Below are 6,878 nucleotides of genomic sequence, written 5' to 3' on the forward strand. Positions count from 1 at the left end.
CTCCCCAAAGCCCCGCCAGCCTCCCGTGCACTCCCGCTCCTCCCCAAAGCCCCGCCAGCCTCCTGTGTGCTCTCACTCCTTCCAAAGCCCTGTCAGCCGCAGCCCTGGACCCCTCCAAAGTCCAGCCCAGCACCCCGCCAGCAGACCATTAGCCTGCCTGCCCCATAACCAGGAAAAAGCTCATCTTTGCTCCTTTGTGTTAAATTGCGGTGAAGTCCATGTAACATAAAATCTACCGTGTTTAGGTTTGTGGTTCAGGAGCGTTATGTACATTCCCACTGCTGTGCAGCCAGCAGCCCTGTCCATTTCCAGAACTTCATCTTCCCAAGCAGAGACACTGTCCCCATTAAACACTGACTCCTCACCCCCCACAGCCCCAGCACCCACCACCCCACTTTCTGTCTCTGTGAGTTCACCACTCTAGGGACCTCATCTAGTGGAATCATACACCATTTGTCCTTATGTGACTGGCTTATTTCACTCAGCATCATTTCCTCAAGCTTACCCACATGGTGGCAGGTGTCATCGTGTCATTCACATTTAAGGCTGGATAATATTCCACCATAGACACTGGGCTAACGTTTCTGTTGCCCAGCCACAAATCCATACTTTGTGTTGTTTTGAGATAGGATTTCACTCTGTCACCCAGGCTGGAGTCACAGTGACACGATCACAGCTCACTGCAGCCTCAGTCTTCTGGGCTCAAGTGGTTCTCCCACTTCAGCCTCCCCAGCAGCTGGGACTACAGGTGTGTGCCACCATGCCCAGATAATTTTTTAAATTTTTTTGTAGAGATAGCATTTTGCTATGTTGCCTAGGTTGGTCTTGAGGATCCACCTGCCTCAGCCTCCCAAAGTGCTGGAACTACAGGTATGAGTCACCGTCCCCGTCCAAATGCTAACGCGATGTCTGGAGGCAGGGCCATTGGTAGGGGACTAGGCCAAGAGGGAGGAGCCTTGAAAATGGGATTGCTGCCATGATGCGAAAAGACACAGCCAGCTGCTTCCTCTCTCTGTGCCACAGGAGGCCCAACCAGGAGGAGGCCCTCGCCAGGCCTCAAACCTACAAGCACCTTGACCTCGGACTTCCAGCCTCCAGAACCGTGAGGAATAAATGCCTGCCACTTAAGTCAGCCAGTCAGCGGCAATCCTTTTCTATAGCAGCCCACACTAACAAGGACGATGTATATGTCACCTGTTTTTCTTCTATTAATCTTACAGTTCTAGCATTCACATTCAGGTCTGTGATCCATTTTGAGTGAATGTTTAAACTCAGCATAAAGCAGAGTGAAGGGTCATTGTTTTTGCAGATATGTGTCCAGTGTTGCTTTCCAGATTTTAAAGGGATTCCTCCACTGTCTTCAGATTGTACCGTGAGTTCACCACTCTAGGTGAACCTCAAGCTTACCCACATGGTGGCAGGTGTCATCGTGTCATTCACATTTAAGGCAGGATAATATTCCACCATAGACACTGGGCTAACGTTTCTGTTGCCCAGCCACAAATCCATACTTTGTGTTGTTTTGAGATAGGATTTCGCTCTGTCACCCAGGCTGGAGTCACTTCTGATCAGAAGTGGGTTCTGATTTTTGTCTCTGTTCCCGTGTACAGTATGTGACAGCATTTGCCTCTGTCTACTTTTAGGATTCTCAGCAACTGGATGATGGTGGGTGCTGGGGTGAATTCCTTCGTGTTTCTTCTGTTTGAGATTTGTTGAGCTTCTTCGGAATGAGTTTGCATCAGATCTGGAAAAATTCTAGCCATTACTGTCTTCAGGTATTCTCCACCACATGCGCCTCTTTTCCGGAAATCAGTTTCATATGTCACTCAGCTCGACATGGCCCCAGTGATGCTCTGCCCATTTTTTTTGTCTTTCTGTGTGTTTCTTTTGACAAAGTGCTGTGGCTTCAAGTCTACTGATCTTTCCTTCTGCAATGTCTAATCGACCATTAACCCCACTCAGTCTATTTTTCATTTCTAGAAGACTTATTTGGGTCTTTTTCTTTTTTCTTTTTGAGACAGTCTCACACTGTCACCCAGGCTGGAAGACAGCGGTATGATCACGGCTCACTGTCACCCAGGCTGGGATACAGCGGTATGATCACGGCTCACTGTCACCCAGGCTGGGATACAGCGGTATGATCACGGCTCACTGCAGCCTCGACCTTCCTGGGCTCAAGCCATCCTCTTACGTCAACCTCCTAAGTAGCTGAGACCACAGGTGTGCACCAACATGCCCAGTTAATTTTTGTATTTTTCTGTACAGATGGTGTGTCCAGGGTGGTCTTGAGCTCCTGAGCTCAAACAATCCTCCCACCTCAGCCTCACAACCTGCTGGGATTACAGGCATGAGCAATGATGCCCGGTTTTGGGTCTTTTGTTATATTTTCCATTTTGTCTTTATTTTTACCATATTTTCCCCAACACTGAACCCATGGACCATTGATTAATGTCATGTTAGCATCCTTGTCTGCTAGCTCTATCATCTGGGTATAGATCCATCTGAATCTGTTCCTTTCCTTTCCTTCTTATTTTTTTTAACAGAGTTTCACTCTGTTGCCTAGGCTAGAGTGCAGCGGTATAATCATAGTTCACTGCAGCCTTGAACTCCCAGGCTCAAGGGATCCTCCTGCCTCTGCCTTTGAGAAGCTGGAACTACAGGTGCACACCACTATGCCCAGCTAATTATTTTTAAAAACAAACAAAAAAACACACATCTTTCTAGAGACAGGGTCTCGCTATGTGGCCCAGGCTGGTCTTGAACTCCTGGGCTCAAGCGATCTTCCTGCCTCAGACTCCCGAAGTGCGGCATTGCAGGTAGGAGCTCCCATGTCTAGCCTGGATGTTTCTAAGCACTGATTTTTCTCCTCTTCTGGGTTTTCTGTATGGCCACCGCTTTTGCTTGGCTGCTGGGCACCGTAAACTGGGCACCGGACATGAGGTTTGCTGCCATCCTACATTGCTTTTTCTGGGAGCAGTCAACCTAGAATCAGTTTGATTCTTTCGGGTCGCACTCGTAAGCTCTGTTTGGTGGGTCCTGAGCAGACCTCTGTAGGACTACCATGAGTGGTGAGTCCCTCCCTCTGGCCACGGAGCACACAGATTCACTCCACCCTGTGAACCCAGGGACTGTGCCACCCCTGCTCTCCCACGCCCCTTCCCTCACCGCGGCAGCATTCGCACACGCACCTGTGGTCAGCACTCAGACAAAGGCTGGTGGGCCTCTCCCCAGCTCTCCAGAGCAATTTCTTTATGGAACTCCCTCTTCTCCCATATTTTTCTCTGCACATTCCAGCCTTCCCGGGGCCCCTTCACTCCACAGTCTGTCTCCACCAGTTCCTGGTTCCCCTCCCTGCCCTGCGGCCAGAGACTCTGCAGGTGACAAGCGGGGCTGCCAAGGGCTCACTGCCACCACGCCCCGCTCCGGACGCCATCCACACTGCCTGCCATCAGTGTCCGAGCCTGTGGCTTCACACGCTTTTGCTTGGCCTTCTGGTTAATTCAGGTAGGCTGTGAAATGTGGTCTGTATCTTCCATCATGGCTAGAATTGGAAGCTGGAATCTTGCACCTTAAATTCAAGTTCTCACTTGTCCAGAATGGGCTTCCCCAGCGGACCTAGCAGGAGTTTCCTCTCCAAGACACACTGGCCTACGTCTAAAGTGGAACCTCAGCTGCGGAGGGGCCTGACTGGCAGAGCCAGTTCGATAGCCATCTCTTGAGAAGGACAAAAGCTTTGCCTTTTTCTTTCTACTTCCAGATCATTTATGTACTGTCAATGAAGGGATCGTACTCAAAGTACATTTTCGATGTCAGAATGCAACAGCTGGACGATTTGCCTGGCCACATTAAACTAGAAGGCAAGCCTGCAGCTAATCAGCAAAAGGAGAAGGCAGTGCTGGAAGAACAGCCTGTGTGCCAATAACACCTGAGACACTCTCCTCTCAGTTCATCACCTCTTCCCAGCGTCTTCAGTAAGGTCAAGAGGACCCCGGCACTGGGTTGCAAATTGCCACTACTCCCAGTCACGGCTTCTCCCAAGCTCCTCTTAACACCCAACAGAACCCGGGGCCTAGGCAGCCGCTGGGCACATGAGGTGATGCCCAGGAAGCCTCCCGGGGGAACAGTGATTCTTAGCGGTGGGAGCAGATGGGAAGGGGTACTCTGAATAGCGCGGGAAGACGAGAGCCAGAACCACAGCGCTGCTGCTGCCCACTGCTGTCAGCCCACGGAGGCATAGGCGGCAGGGTGCCCTCCTCCATCTGCCAGCCCTTCCCAAGGCACTCAGTAAGTGCAAGGACATCCCAGAAGGGGGTTCCGTCACAAGCCGCTCAGACTTCTAAGAGACCTTTAAAGGCCCTGGATGCACGGCCCGGGCCAGATCTGTGATATACAAACATCTTCTCCCATCCTGTGGTCTCCTTTCACTTTCTTGATGGTGTCCTTTGAAGCACAAAAGTTTTTCATTTTGATCTTAGAAGCAACCTGAGAAAAAAGGGAGACTACCTTCAAAGCAGAGACAGCCTGACAAAGGTTTCTTGATGCGCAAAGATGCTGACGCCAAGCGAAGCTGACAGTCAAGTGCAGAGAGAAGCCGCTCCCACCGAGGGTTCTGCAGCCAGCACCCACGTCCCCCAAGGAGCAGGGAAAACAGGCACTCCTGGACAAACAAAAAAGGGGTGGCCTCGCCACAGTACACTCTGACTAAAGGAATTGCTCATGTACGTGCACTTCAAGGAGAAAAGGTGACCCCAGATGGGAAGTCTGAGACGCAACACACAAAGGCAAAGAGAGCGGCAAGTGTGTGCAAATCTAACACAAAATGTAATCATCCGGGCCAGGCACAGCGGCTCACGCCTGTAATCCAAAGTGCTTTGGGAGGCGAAGGCAGGAGGATCACTCGAGTTCAGGAGTTTGAGACCAGCATAGACAACATGACAAAGCCCTGTCTGTCAAAAAAAAAAAAAAAAAAAGTAATAATCCAGCAATGTCTTATGATATGCATAAGTAAAAAAGAATTTAAATACACAGGCCGGGCAAGGTGGCTCATGCCTGTAATCCCAGCACTTTGCGAGGCCAACGCGGGCTGATCACCTGAGGTCAGGAGTTCAAGACCAGCCCAGCCAACATGGTAAAACCCTGTCTCTACTAAAAATACAAAAATTAGCCGGGCATGATGGTGGGTGCCCGTAATCCCAGCTACTCGGAGGCTGAGGCAGGAGAACTGCTTGAACCCAGGAGGCAGGGGTTGCAGTGAGCCAAGATCCCACCACTACACTCCAGCCTGGGCGACAGAACAAGACTCTTTCTTGGGAATAAAAAAAAGGAAGGTAAGCACACAGCCTATTAGTTGTAACGGGCATTAACAAAGGCAAGGAGGCCTGCAGGTCCTTGGACATTCCCGAGTGTGAAAGGACAGGTTAACTGTAGATTTGTTTAATGAGAATGTTTTGCGGCGGAAACCAATCAAAGAACGGAGAGTCCGTAACATCCAAACCGGTGCAGCGCAGAAAATGAAAGCATCAATAGTTGGCTCAAAAAAGAGCAAGCAAGGAGAAGGAAAGGAAGCAGTCAGCACAGACCAAGAAATCGGCAAAATGGGAGACAGTATATTTAAATGCAAATACCTGTACCTACATTTAAAGTAAACCAAATAAATAATCCAGTTAAATTTTTTTAGTTGTCAGACTTAAAAAAAAGGACTATCAAACTTCAATTTAAAAAAAGCCTCCAATCGTACACTGTCTACAAGAGACACATTTAAGACTTAAAGATACAGAAAAGTTAAAAACAAAAGAATAAAAGAGACATACAAAGCACACAGTAAACAAAAGGCAGCTGGTGCCATTATATTAATTTCAGACAAAGTCTGAAAGGCAGAAAGCATCGGAAAGGTAAGATCATTTCATAGTCACAGTCACGTCATTCATAAGGAAGATATACAATGGTAAGCCTGCGTCACGTAATAACACAGCTCGCAAGTACATAAAGCAAAACTTGATACAACGGCAAGAAGAAACAGGCAAACCCACAATGTAAAAGCATCTCTAGACAAGACATAAACAAATGGCTGTGACTGTGAACCAATAAAACTTTATAAAAGCAGGTAGCTAGCCAGACTTAGCCTATGGGCTGTAACTTGCTGACCCTTGGTATGGAACAAGGGTCCATACCAATATAAGCTTGTATATATACACAAGCTTATATTAACAAACTTGATTCAATGAATCTACACATAATGCTGTCGCTAACACTGCAGAATAGAATCTTTTCAAAGACACACAGAACGTTTTAAAATTTGGCAATGTGCTGGATCATAACGCAAGGCCTAACAAGTTTCGGAAGACACAGGTCACGCAGAACAGATTCCTTCACCCCAAGACACTTAAACGAGGGGAAAAAATAACAAAAAGTTACCTGCAAAAATCCTCATATGTTCAGAAATTCAAAACAGTTATCGTGGCCGGGCGTGGTGGCTCATGTCTGTAATCCCAGCACTTTGGGAGGCCAAGGCAGGAGGATCACCTGAGCTCAGGGGTTTACCAGCCTGACCAGCATGGTGAAACCCCATCTCTACTAAAAATACAAACATTAGGCCGGACACGGTGGCTCATGCCTGTCATCCCAGCACTTTGGGAGGCCAAGGCGGGTGGATCACCTAAGGTCAGGAGTTCGAGACCAGCCTGGTCAACATGGTGAAACCCCGCCTTTATTGAAAATACAAAAAATTAGCCAGGCATGGTGGTGGGTACCCATAATCCCCGCTACTTGGGAAGCTGAGGCAGGAGAATCACTCAAACCCAGCAGGTGGAGGTCGCAGTGAGCCGAGATTATGCCATTGCACTCCAGCCTGGGCAACAGAGAGAGACTCCAACTCAAAA

At 48.7% G+C, this 6,878-nt stretch overlaps 1 protein-coding gene across 1 annotated transcript in view; it reads right to left on the bottom strand.

Annotated features, from left to right (window-relative positions):
* Positions 1-6,878, bottom strand: part of AGPAT3 (1-acylglycerol-3-phosphate O-acyltransferase 3) — a 110,104-nt gene that overhangs the window by 76,496 nt on the left and 26,730 nt on the right. The window lies entirely within an intron of this gene.

This window comes from Cebus imitator, unplaced genomic scaffold, assembly GCF_001604975.1.
Source record: "Cebus imitator isolate Cc_AM_T3 unplaced genomic scaffold, Cebus_imitator-1.0 Scaffold112, whole genome shotgun sequence".
NCBI lineage: Eukaryota > Metazoa > Chordata > Mammalia > Primates > Cebidae > Cebus > Cebus imitator.